Raw genomic sequence first — 13,774 nt, 5'->3', positions numbered from 1 at the left:
TACTTGAACATTGTATTGGGTATGCCAGACTCTTTGGGCACCGCCCATTAGCTTTATTCCTATTTTGTGCTAAAGCAAACTCAAAAGCTAAAAGCTTGTTATTTTGTAATTTGGGCTATTATTTGAGCAAGATGATTAATACATAAAATACATGCTTTGTGGAGCACTCACACAAGGCATGGGGGGAGATTGCACCCAATTGGTCTCTTGTTCATGTCGTGCATGCTTTTTACCTTGAGTTTTGTGCAAAAAGTAGAGTTCTATTGTTCTTGGGACCTTCCGACATTCACTACGCAAGCATTCGGCATCCGATCTGCGCACCAGTGGTATCAGAGCGAAGCTGCGATCAAGAGCTTCCAATCGCTACCCATCTTGTGCGAAGGCGGAGCTCCTGGAACGATCGAGCTCTACGGTCAATTTTGTCACGAACAGTCGATACGGGTGGATTCCTGGCAATCAAGAACCTCTATTCCCATCATCAAATCGCGAAGGACCGGCCTGCAGCAGCGGAGGACCACTCCTACATCCTCTCATACAAGTCGTGGAGTTGCAGAGATAAGTTTCAATTTTCATATCTTCAAAGCTTAAAAACTAAAGCTTACAAAGCTTAGAGAAGCTTAAAAGCTTCTAAAATTCAACGCGACGTATGAGAGAAGGAGTCCGAAATTTGCGCCGAGCTAAAAAAACGCCCCCCCTAAATTTCGCCGTTTTGAACAGATTAAGCCTAAAGCTTAATCACTTAAGCTTTCAACCATATAAGTCATATCAATTCTGTAAGTCACACAAAAGCTCTCAAGTTTTGCAAGTCTTTCAAGTCTAAATCCTACAAGTCAAATAAATCAACCAAGTTTTGCAAGTCCTGGAACTCCGAAAGTCACATAAGTCTGCAACTCTACAAGTTAGACAAGTCATTTGAAGTCAAAGCTGACTTCTGTTCAAAACTCCTAGAAGGGTTGTTCCTGCACAGAAACTCCAAACTGCAAAGTTGTTCATTGGAAGGTACTCTTCGCATACGCAAGTTTGCTGAACCATTTTCACCACACGCAGAAGGATAAAATGTAGATTTTTCAAAGATTACAAATCCCACAATAGCCAAAGATGAAGATTGTGAAAGCCACACACAAAAATATATAAGCCTTGTACACCCGAACTTGAGCTACGCTCATCCCGCTAATTTGATTTTGAGAATGTGAGGTCTTTTGAGTTTTGCAGGATGACGGAATCACATATGGATGATTTAATGACTGAAGGCGATCTACCTGAACCTACGATGGAGCAAAAGCTGGACTTAATTATGATGCAATTGGATGAAGAACGACGAGCTAGGCAAGCATTGCAAGTTCAATTGGCTAATTTACAAAGATTGACTACTGATAAAGAGGAACCTCAATCTGAAGACCTTATTCAACGTACCATCGACGTGACTCTCGAAGCTCAATCCATCCGCAAGGAAACAAAGATAAGTAAAAGAAATTTCAAATTCCGTACTTTCAATGGCACTCGAGAGGGAAAAACTGTTCTTGCATTCATTAGTTAGTTTAATGACTACTTTCATGAGGAAACATATGCATAAAAAGATAAAATCAAGTGTGTCACTAATCATTTAGTGAATAGAGCATCTCTTTGGTGGACCGTGGTTCGTAAAAGTATAGATTGTCCAACTACCTGGGAGAATTTCAAGAAGAAGTTTATAGAGAATTTCCTTCCTCCACAATTTTATGAAAAAACCGTAAAGCAATGGGACCTTATTTAGCAACGAGATCATGAGCCTATTCCTCAGTACATCGAACGCTTTTGGAATGCATTACTCTAGTTACGCATGCTTGAAGACATACCTGAAGTGACACACAAGCGCAAGTATATGTCTGGACTACTTGGGCATTACTACACTGAAGTTAATATGTTCAAGCCTACAACTCTTGAAGACGCAATTTCATTAGCTCATGACACTAAAGACAAGCTGCGAGGAAGAGACAAGCGTCTAAGCAATTCCAAGCCAATGGTAACTATGGATCTAAGCAATTCAACTCAAATTTTAGAAGATTTAATCAAGGTCATTTTCCTTCATCATCTTTCCGTAAAACTTGGGCAAAACCACCTGCTTTACCATTGAATACCAACCAAAACCTCAAGCCTATTCCCCAGCCAAATCCTAATATCCTTAGACTTCCTGCCATTGCAAACAATGTAACCAAAGCCAAGCCTATAGTGTGTTATAAATGCCACCAACCTGGACATCTAGCAGCAAATTGCCATTCGAAGAAGCCACCTGTCCATATCAACTACCTTGGAGCAATGGAAGATGACGAACATGAAGAAATGCCTGATTTCACGGAAGATGAAGACGACATTACTACTACTTCGGATACTTTACCAAGTATGCCAACTCCACATTATTTATTGACAATGAAATGTTTAGTGCATGGAAATGAAAAGATTATTTTGCATGATGATGGTAGTACTCATGATCTTATTTATGCAAAGCTAGTAAAAGAATTGAAGTTACAGACTGTTCCTACATATTATCGCATTAAAGCAACATTCTTAGGCACTAGGTATAATGGAACATAGGAAGTGCATGACTTAGAAATTCAAATTGGTGAATACACTGAAAGAAGAAATTTTCTAGTTGTACCATTACAGTCCAGTGATATTATTTTAGGTATGCCTTGGCGTCATCAACATAACCCTAATATAGATTATTCCACACATTCGATTAATATTCAATTTCAAGGAAAACATATTACATTGTATGGTATGCATGCATCTAATGCTTTTCCACTACTTTCGCATACTGAAGCTAAACGTGCATTACGCAAAAGTAGTAAATCTTATCTCATTTGGGTGAATGAACTGCAAGTTAAAGAAAATCATATGCATCCTAGGCATAAAGAATTTCTTGCATACTTTAAAGATTGTTTTGCAGAAGATCTACCACCTGGTTTACCTCCTTCACATCCAGAAGACCATAAAATAGATTTGATTCCTAGTACACAACCACCTTGTAAAGCACCATATAGGCATAACCAGATAGAATAAAAAGAAATTCAAAGTCAAGTTGAGGAATTACTAAATAGAGGATTGATTAGACCTAGTAGTTCTCCATTTGGTGCACCTATTCTGTTAGTAAAGAAAAAGAATAATACATATCGTATGTGCATTGACTATCGAGCTTTAAATAAGATCATTGTAAAGAATAGGTATCCAATTCCTAGAGTCGATGACCTTATGGATAAACTGCAAGGTTCTGCCATATTTAGTAAAATAGACCTTAAATCTGGTTATCATCAGGTGAGATTAGATAAGTCTGACATATTCAAGACTGCATTTAGGACACAATTCGGTCATTATGAATTTTTAGTGATGCCTTTCGGATTGGCTAATTCACTTGCTACATTTAGTAGAATGATGAATCGTATATTTTTGAAATATCAGCATTGTGTTATTGTATTCTTTGATGATATTTTGGTGTTTAGTCAAAATGAGAAAGAACATTATGAGCATTTGTCATTGGTTTTCCAATTATTAAAAGATAATCAACTGTATGCCAATCCGAAAAAGAGTGAGTTCTTTAAAACAGAAATTGAATATTTAGGTCATATTGTATCATTTGATGATATTAAGGTTGACCCTAAGAAAATAGATGCAATATTGAGCTGGCCTATACCTAAAAATCTGCATGAGTTACGATCATTCCTAGGTCTTGCTAGTTTCTATAGGAAGTTTGTGCGTAATTTTTCATTACTTGCTTTGCCTTTGACCAAAATTTTGAAGAAAGTTATTGTTTATCATTGGTCCGATAATCAACAGAAATCCTTTGACTTATTGAAACATGCATTAACCCATACTCCTGTCTTACAATTGTTTGATTTTAAGAGACCATTCTTTTTAGTAGTGACTGATGCTAGTGGATCAGGAATAGGAGCCGTACTTATGCAAGAAAATCATCCCATAGCCTATTCTAGTTGTAAACTAAAACCCTCAGAACTTAAATATTCCACATATGATAAAGAATTATTAGCTGTAGTACAAGCCTTAAGACAATGGAAACACTACTTAATAGGCTCTGAATTTATGATTAAGACCGATCAACAAAGTATTAGAAATTACTTATCCAACCCCAAATATCTAACCGACATATCAAATGGGCATCCTTTATTCAGAGTTTTCATCCTATTATCCAATATCAACCCGGTAAAGAAAATGTAGTGGCCGATGCATTAAGTAGAAGACCTGCCATTCATAATATTTCTGTTATATCATTTGATTCTTTAAATCCTATGAAAGATACTTATCATCAAGACATTACTTTTCATGCTGATTGTAATAAATTAGTTGGAAATAACTGGATTCCTATTGATTCACTGTCTTATAATGATGGATTCATGTTTTATGAAAAGAGATTATGTGTTACAGTTCCATTCAGAATTCTTTTTTTGAATGAGATTCATTGTCCTCCATATCAAGGTCATAGAGGTATCATATCTACTTTACGTACATTAACTGAAGATTTTTATTGGCTACATATGGACACTGATGTATCTAACTTTGTTTCTGAATGTTTTATTTGTCAAAGAGTTAAGAGACATCATGGTAAACAATATGGATTACTTATGCCTTTATCTATTCCATCAAGACCATGGGAACAAATTTCTATGGATTTTATTACTGGTTTACCTAATACTAAAGCTAACCATGATATGATTTGGACAGTAGTAGACAGGTTTAGTAAACAAGCATATTTCATTCCATGTAAGAAAACTTTAACAGCATCACAGGCAGCACAATTGTTTTTGAAAATTGTTTTCACTAACCATGGATTACCAAAAGTCATTATTTCTGATCGTGATTCTAGATTTTGTAACAACTTTTGGATTACTTTGTTTGCTAACCTAGACACAAAAATTGATTTCTTACCTTCATTTCATTCTGAAACTAATGGACAAACGGAAGCCACTAATAGTATTATACTAGATCTTTTACGTGCTTATACTATTTTTAAACAACAGACATGGGATACACATTTGCATTTATTAAAGTTTGCATATAACAATACACCCCACACATCTACAAAGAAAGCACCGTTTGAAGTGATTTATGGTTATAGATTGTCTACACCTGTTGCATCTTTATCCAAAAGAATTCAGAGTGCTGATGATATTGCTAGTATGCACGCTACTATTTTTGATGAGGTTAAAGACATGATTGCCAAAGCCTAGCAATCATATACCAAACAAGCCAATAAGAAAAGACAAGCAATGAATTTCAAAGTTGATGACTATGTTTGGTTGAGAATAGAAAAACATAGATTACAAAGTGTAGATAGACATCCAGTCGTCAAATTAGCCCCTAGATTCTATGGACCATTTAAGATTATTCACAAAATTAATGACAATGCATTCAAGTTAGAATTATCACCTCACTGGAAAATTCACAACACATTTCATATTAGTTTATTAAGACCCTTTAGAGGCCAATTACCTGTACACCCTGTTTATGAAAACCCACCTTTGTTAGAGGAAGAGATTGAAATATTTGAACCTGAAGCTATCATAGATACTGATTTTATGACCACTAGAACTGGCCGAAGATATTTTAGATATCTAGTTAAATTTAAGAACCATCCTGTAGAGGAAGCTCAATGGATGCACGCTAGAGACTTAAAAGCTTTTCCCACTCTATTAGCTCCACATTGAGCTAATAGCAATTGAGGTCAATTGCTATCCCACCCCGGGGGTATGATGCCAGGAGGCATATTTCACGGTGGATTTCGTGCCACGGTGAATTCCGTGAGGTTTTACGGTGGATTCCGTAAACTTTGATGACCGGGCTCATACATAAAGTGGATTCTTTGTGCGAGAAGTTGATGGGGATGCCTATTCTTTTCGGACGTTTCATTAATTTAGTGTGTACATGGGTGATTCCATAGTGGGTGATTCTGCAAAATGCATATTAAATTAATAAATGTTTATGAGTTTAGAGTGCGCACTCGTAATAAATTAAGGTTAGGATTGATTTCTAACCAGTTGATTTATTTGTGTAGCTGAAGACTGCTAGGTATTCACTTTTGTCGGTTTAATTGTATTATTTTACTAACAATTGTGAATGCTTCAGTTGATGTGTAGAGATAGCAGCAGTGGCGGAGGAAAGCATTAGAGGATAGCGAGTATTCAATTTATCATTTATATTTTGACGGGCGCATACCTTAGGCATGGCGCCAATATTTTGTCGCACCTATTTATTGAGGCATTGGATATTTATTTTTTATTTGTTTATGCGCATGGACACACGATTATGTTATTTGTACTTGGACATTGTATTGGGTATGCCAAACTCTTTGGGCACCAACCATTAGCTTTATTCCTATTTTGTGCTAAAGCAAACTCAAAAGCTAAAAGCTTGCTATTTTGTAATTTGGGCTATTATTTGAGCTTGAAGATGATTAATACATAAAATACATGCTTTGTGGAGCGCTCACACAAGGCATGGGGGGAGATTGCACCCAATTAGTCTCTTGTTCATGTCGTGCATGCTTTTTACCTTGAGTTTTGTGCAAAAACTAGAGTTCTATTGTTCTTGGGGACCTTCCGGCATTCACTACGCAAGCATTCGGCATCCGATCTGCGCACCATATCCCTAACTCAAAACTAAGCAAAGAGACCATAATAGACTCATGATGGCAGAACCATTGACAATAGATAGGACTTAACCAAACCACCATTTTATTGATAAACTGTAATATTCCCACCCGTGAATATTGACTTCCCGCACATGGCGTAAACCTTGTGCAAAGGTTATCTCTTATATTGAAATTGCCGGCACTGTAACCAGTGACTTGCACGCGTGAAATCGGGACCTCCGCATTGGCAAGGCAAACCCGAGAGTTCAAACCCGCAAATCACACATAAACACCCTCTTGGGAGGGGCAAATTGAATATTATCAAGGCAATTTTTTTTTTTCTTTTTATCCCTTTTCCCCAGCCGATGCACGGCTGGAGGAGAGGGAGTGTGGGGGGATGGGACGTGGTGGAGTCGTGGGCTGCATGGGGAGGGGGGGAACCCATGCAGGGGGCCACGTGGTGGAGCCCTTCTCTCCCCCCCCATGCCTATATAAACACCCGCTAAGGTGTTGAAGGGGGAGAGGAAAGGACAGACGGCTGCTGCCATCGCCGCGTTGGAGGGTGGAGTGCTGGGAGAGAAGAAGGTCGCCGCCGCCTTGCTGGAGACCACCAGACCGCCGCCCATCCTCGCCATCGCCATCTCCATCAAGTCCTCGACGCCTTTCATTGGGCCTCCCACGACGTCGTGCTGATCTCCAGAAGCTTCTTAGAAGCTTCTAAGGATAAGGCCATAAGCCTTGGTCCTACGCGGGCTTTTTAGTTTTAAAACCGGGCTTTCCATAAGCCTTGGTCCTACGCGGGCTTTTCGGTTTTAAAACCGGGCCTTCCATAAGCCTTGAAACCCGCAAGCGGTACTCTCAAGGATCCGCGCTTTGGAAGGAATCTCCGGTGTACGAGGGAAAAGGGGGAAAGATCTTGAAGCGGCTCGCAACGGTTGGAGAAGACTCATCGATCGCGTAAGGGTAAAGGCAAACTGGAAGTCCGTAAGCACGCTATCGATGGCTCCCAAGAAGTCGCAAGGCGCGCCTGCGGGAGGTTCTTCTCCCAGCATTCACGTGGACATCTCCCCGAGCCCACAGACTCAGGTTTTTACTATTGTGATTTCATACTAAAGTAATGCATTAAGCATGACAACTCCATGGATTAAGAAGCAACCGTGCATGTTCAAATTCACCTAACCTAAGTTAAATGAAATTGGAAAAAATTGGTATTTTCAATATAAACGCTAATCGTCCATCCATCTTACGACCTTAACAGTAAATTGCCTTGTCGTGCATTTTCAAAGGAAAGCCACATATTGCCTAGGTTTAATGAGGAAATTGTTAAGTGCATTCGTCATGAAGGAAAGGAGTATTTTTGTAATAACTCCCTTCGTTAGGATTCGCATGAGGAAATTGTTAAATTCTTTTGCACGGCATGAAAAAGAACCCCGATCTTATATAAGTTGCATGGGAAAAGATGCTTGCAATTAGATTAAATCGACACTTGCCTTAGTATTGCATGAACTTCATTCACGATGTTGTTGTATCTAAGGGTCGCACTTTTACTTTCGCAAATTTCATTTCATCATGTAGCATTTAGGAATGATTGCATGGCTTATAAAAGCATGAAATGCAAATACTTAGACACAAGGTTGTAGGTGTTATTCCTTGATGTAAATCCTAGTAAACCCTATGTAAGTTATCCTTCAAATTATCTTGCCTTTTGACTTTAACAAAAAAGGGATAGGGCTATTGCGGATCTTATGGTGCGTGGAAGTAATGAATTACATGTTTACATGTATTGTAACATTTTGCAACTATTTTCCTACTTTAGATCAAGTATATCATCTCTAGGAAAGAATTGTCCTTGTCATAAAACAAGTAGGTCAATTTACCCAAGTCATTTGTGGTATCATGACTGCTAGGGTTTCGTATAGGCATAACTAGCCGATTCGATAAAAACCTCAAGTACTAGCTAGGGCTTGGCACGTTAGAGATGTAGCCAAGTATCGTACTTGAACGCCAAGTCGAAGTCCTCAAACCCAAAGGTCCTACCCACCTTCCCGGAAAGTTGAGCCAATGGGACGCACACGAAAATAATGATCTAGGCTTTCTACCCTAAGGATCATTCGACCTAATGCCAGAACTTGGATTGAGTTGGAATCCCTAGGACCGAACGTTGTCGGCCTAGTGCGATTAGGATTGCGTTGAGTAAGAAGACACCCTAAACCCTACTTCGAGTCTAATCATAATTCTTTGACCAGAAAACACCATTCAATGGGTGAAATGATCTCTTGGAATGGAGGCGACACTTGTGCAACAAGTTGCAACGTCGCATAGCCTTGTGGTTTGATCACAATAAAGTTTTGCCATTCCCTGGAATGAAGTTGGCAGGTTCTTGCGCAAGTTTAACTTGCAAGGGGATGAGTAGTCATCCTGTTACATCACCCTCATTGGGAAAATTTGCCAAGTTAAGGAAAGTTAGGTATTTGCTTGGACGCAAACGATTAATCAATAAATTAAAGCGACATGGCCGCCAGGATTTACTATTAATAAAACCTAGGGTATTGGTTAAGTTGGGTTAACAGGGTATGGCCCTAACCCAAGGACAATAGGAATCTTGCCAAGTTGCAATTGATTCCGGATCGAATGCTGGATGCATTCGGAGAGAAGGATTCACTCCTTAACAGTTTGCCAAATAAACGACCACTGGAATTGATTGTGCTTGTAACAGTTTAGAAAGCACTGTTTGCATTGTTTGCTCAAGAAACTAAAGGATGAAAAGATATATGAAGGCCTGAAGGGAGAGGCAGCTTCAGTTACCCCCGACTGCCTGCCTGACCCTAACCAAGGGGGTTGTTGACCGCGCCGGGAATGTGGACCGAACCCGTCGCGAGAGGTCTTTCCGTTGAGCTCTACTTGGAGCAGGAGAACGCTTGGGTGCCAGGGGGGGCTCTGGCCGTAAATCCCTCGCCTTCCGGGTCCTGCACAAGAGGCTAACGCGACTCGGGATTGGATCTCGAGGCCCGCATACTAGTTTACGGGCAGAAGCTTGGAATAGTGATCCCTAGCGGATTACTGGATAAGCCTTTGGGCGGATTATGGACAAGCCTACGGGCGGAGCTCCTTGTATTCCAAAGATAAAATGATGAAATGATAATAAAGAAGTTGTTTGATATTGTTTTTTTCTATGTCACGTGATAAGATTACGTGAAGGAAGCAGTGCTTAACAGGGTTAATTAAAGAAGTTGTTTGTTATATGTCAAATTAATGTGTTAGATAATTACATAACTAAAACAAACCGAGGAAAGTGCGGAGGATGGACCATGGGTCCGTCCTACGGCTGGGTGGTCCCGGTTAGCCGGGAACTTTTCTCAAAAATCTCGAGGAACAGCGGAATGATCATCATCATTAAAACGAATAACGAGAACGATGACCTAGAGTTACATCTTACCCATATTTACGTTGTTTTAGGGGAACGGAATGGGACTATGCCTTATGGCAGAGAGGTTGAGCCTTGCATCCCTCTCGTTTCCCATTCTCTTTGAACCAAGTGCAGCGTGAATCCGCTTCGGACCTGGCGTTTCTGCGTAAAGTAGTTCACTCGGGTCTGACGCTAGTTGCTGCTAGCTAATGACCAAACAAGAAAACCCAAACTCAGGTCGATCCTAAGTGGGAACGGCCAGGATACTTCCACTACGTGGCAGACACGGGAAGACCTAGTTTGCAAAACCCGTAACATTCCGTCGGAGTGGAGGGCGGAGTTTTCTAGACATCCTTTCCGATGGACTGCTAAGACGTGTCTTGGATGATTCTAGCGGACACGTTACAGTTGGTATCAGAGCCGACCAACAACGGAATTGTTTTCGTGAGATCTCAATAAAATGAAGTAAAGAAATTGTTGCTGTCCAAACATTTCCTCATCTTCAATACTGTCTTGCAGAACTATGAAGCGTGGAACAAGTTTTTGGTGTTTCGGATCATGTTTATGACTGCAATGCATTCTTCGCATTATAGGCAGAGAATTGAAATGATGAACATCCTGGAGCAGATTTATAATCCATCACCTTTATATATAGAACGAAGATGGACTGGGTCTTTAGGAATCTACTACATAGCTGCCCACCGGTTCACTTATCTACAAACCAACCTAAAGAGGATCAAGTGGTTGGAAGACTTGAAAGTCGTGAAGCTGTTCATTTTTGTGGAAGCTCACGTAAATTCGACTTTGCATATTCAAGGTCGGAGGGTTGAATTGAACTCATATGTATATGAGGAAGTAACCCGTGTAATCCCAGCCGACAGGATTAAGGTGTTGGGCCGCCATGGGAAGTATGGATTCCAGCGGAAAGGATATCCTGAACTTCCAATGAATTATCGATTCCTAAAGATCCATGACCCAAAACCCTACTATTATACAGTTCCTGTAGACAAATGCAATACAACGTTATTCTCCCCAAACTAAATGTAATGATTGGATTATCATCACACGAGATGTTGTATAAGGCTACGCCCATGTAAATATAAATAAGGACTTCTTTTATCAATATCCGATTTTGCATCAGGGTTGTTACAAAAAGTTAAGCAGCTTCATGATTTACGAGATAGCTGAACTAAAGATAAGCTAATGTCAATTATCATACAATAACGTTAAGAAAACTTTTACCCAGGCACAACCCCAAGTACAGGTTCCAAATTCGCCCCCTACATCAAGTACTGCTGTGATCCAAGAGAAGAAGTTCCTCCTCAAACAGATAAAGCCACCCGAGTTTGACGGGAGAGGCAGATTCGTCCAGTCTGATGTTGAAATTTGGATTGAATCTATGGAGGATTACTTCGAAGCAGCTGGTACTGCACCTACCAATCAGGCCATGCTCGCCAAATTAAAACTCACCGGTGAAGCTAGACTATGGTGGAAACAATGGTGCAGGGATCAAGGGACTTCAGAGGGGTCCGTTACCTGGGAGAAGTTAAAGCAAGCCGTGCAGGGGAGATATTTGCCACCTGCATATCGTACACAGAAAATGAATGAGTTCTATGAGCTAAAACAGTTAGGACTCACCCTTGACGCATACTACTCTAAATTTGTCTCACTCTTAAATTATGTGCCACAAATGGACACGACGCAGCAGGTGTCCAAATTTTGCGCGGGCTTAAATCCACCTGTAAATACTCGTCTCGATTCTATGCGACCATCAGATCTTCAGGATGCACTCATTCGAGCGGCACCTATAATTCAGGAAGTGCAAGCTAGACCAAGGGGTATTAAGAATTGGTCTTATAGCGACCCGAACAGAGGAGCATTCAGACCCCAAGTGAACAGAGTTCAAGGTCTCAATCAGGGACAAAGGAAGAAAGCAAGGACAAATAACGTCAACAACTTTGTTCCTACTCACAGTAATGGCCGAAACCTCCGATGTTTCCACTGCAACGAACTCGGTCACTTCAAAAGGCAATGTCCCAAGCTCAGCGAGGGACACCGTCAAGGTGCAGGCCGCGGTCAAGGAGCTGCCACCCGTGGAAGAGGAAGAACTGCCTGCATTACCAATAGGCAAAGATGTGAAGCAGAAGAAGAGGAAGATCCGACTATGGAAGCGGAATTCGAAAGAGCGATAGTCCATGCCGCTTTACACAAGAAGGGGCCGAATCACCAGTTCTCGGTGATTCAAACACCGTCGGACTATCAAGGTAAAGGCTTCAAAACCTTGATTGATTGTGGCAGTACACATTCCTTTATCTCACCAGCGTGTGCTAAAAGATTAGGAATAGCCACAGTAAAAGCACCTACCCTACTTCTAAAATTGGCAAACGGTCGTGAGGTAACCTGTACCAGGCAAACTGCTAAGGAAGAGTTCTTTCTGGGAGGAAAGAAAACCTTAGTCAAATTCAGAGTCATGAATTTAGGTATCCATGAGTGTCTGCTCGGGATGGATTGGCTTAAGCCTAATGACGCCCACATCCACTGTGGAAAGGGTCAAGTTTCCTTTCGAAACTCTGAAAGAAAGTTTGTTACAACTCAAGGTGAGGCAGGAGTGCCAAGAATCCAGTTAGCCAAAGTATCGCGGATCATAAAAGGGGTTAGAAAAGGATTACCTATTTACCTAATCAAACTCAACAAGTTAGATCAAAAGCAAGAGTCTCATGAGGGACCCTCTTGGCTAAAGGAGTACGCTGACGTATTCCCTGAGGAATTGACTGAACTTCCACCTCCAAGAGAAGTTGATCATGAAATAAGGCTAATGCCTGGAGCTGCGCCAATTGCAAAGAGACCTTATAGAATGTCCATACCAGAAGCTATTGAGTTGAAGGAACAACTCAAGCAACTGTTAGATCAGGGTTACATCCGGCCTAGCAACTCACCATGGGGAGCTCCAGTACTATTCCAGAAAAAGAAAGATGGGACACTTCGACTATGTATTGATTACCGTGGGTTGAATCAATCAACAGTCAAGAACAAGTATCCTATTCCTAGAATAGATGAGCTTCTTGATCGCCTTCAAGGTGCAAAGATCTTCTCCAAAATTGATCTCAGGTCAGGTTACTATCAAATAAGGATCAAGGATGAAGATATTCCAAAAACGGCCTTCAATACAAGATATGGGCACTTTGAGTTCTTGGTTATGTCATTCGGACTTACAAATGCACCTGCCACCTTCAATAGATTAATGCAGGATATTTTTAGACCATATCTTGATGATTTCGTGCTTGTCTTCTTCAATGACACTTTAGTTTATTCTAAACAGGAAGAAGATCATGAACCTCAACTTCGGATTGTCCTTGAGACAATGAGGTCTCATAAGCTGTATGCAAAAATGAAGAAGTGTGCATTCTTCAAACGTCAGATTGAATATCTAGGATTCATAGTATCATCAGAAGGAATATCAGTAGACCCAGCCAAAGTCAGAGATGTGCTTGAATGGCCAATACCAGTATCCGTCAAAGAAATACGTAGTTTTCTTGGCTTGACAGGATGGTATAGGGTCTTTATCAAAAACTATGCTTTGATTGCAGCACCTCTTACCGACTTACTAAAGAAGCAGACTTCTATTACATGGTCAACTCCCGAACAAAATAGCTTCGACCAATTGAAGCAATGTTTGGTATCAGCACCTATTCTAAAACTTCCTGACCTCAATAAGGAGTTCGAGGTAGTAACTGATGCCAGCATTCTTG

Source organism: Lygodium microphyllum, chromosome 11, assembly GCF_053477565.2.
Source record: "Lygodium microphyllum isolate KBCC chromosome 11, Lygodium_microphyllum_v1.1.10, whole genome shotgun sequence".
Taxonomy (NCBI): domain Eukaryota; kingdom Viridiplantae; phylum Streptophyta; class Polypodiopsida; order Schizaeales; family Lygodiaceae; genus Lygodium; species Lygodium microphyllum.
This window is presented reverse-complemented; position numbering follows the sequence as displayed.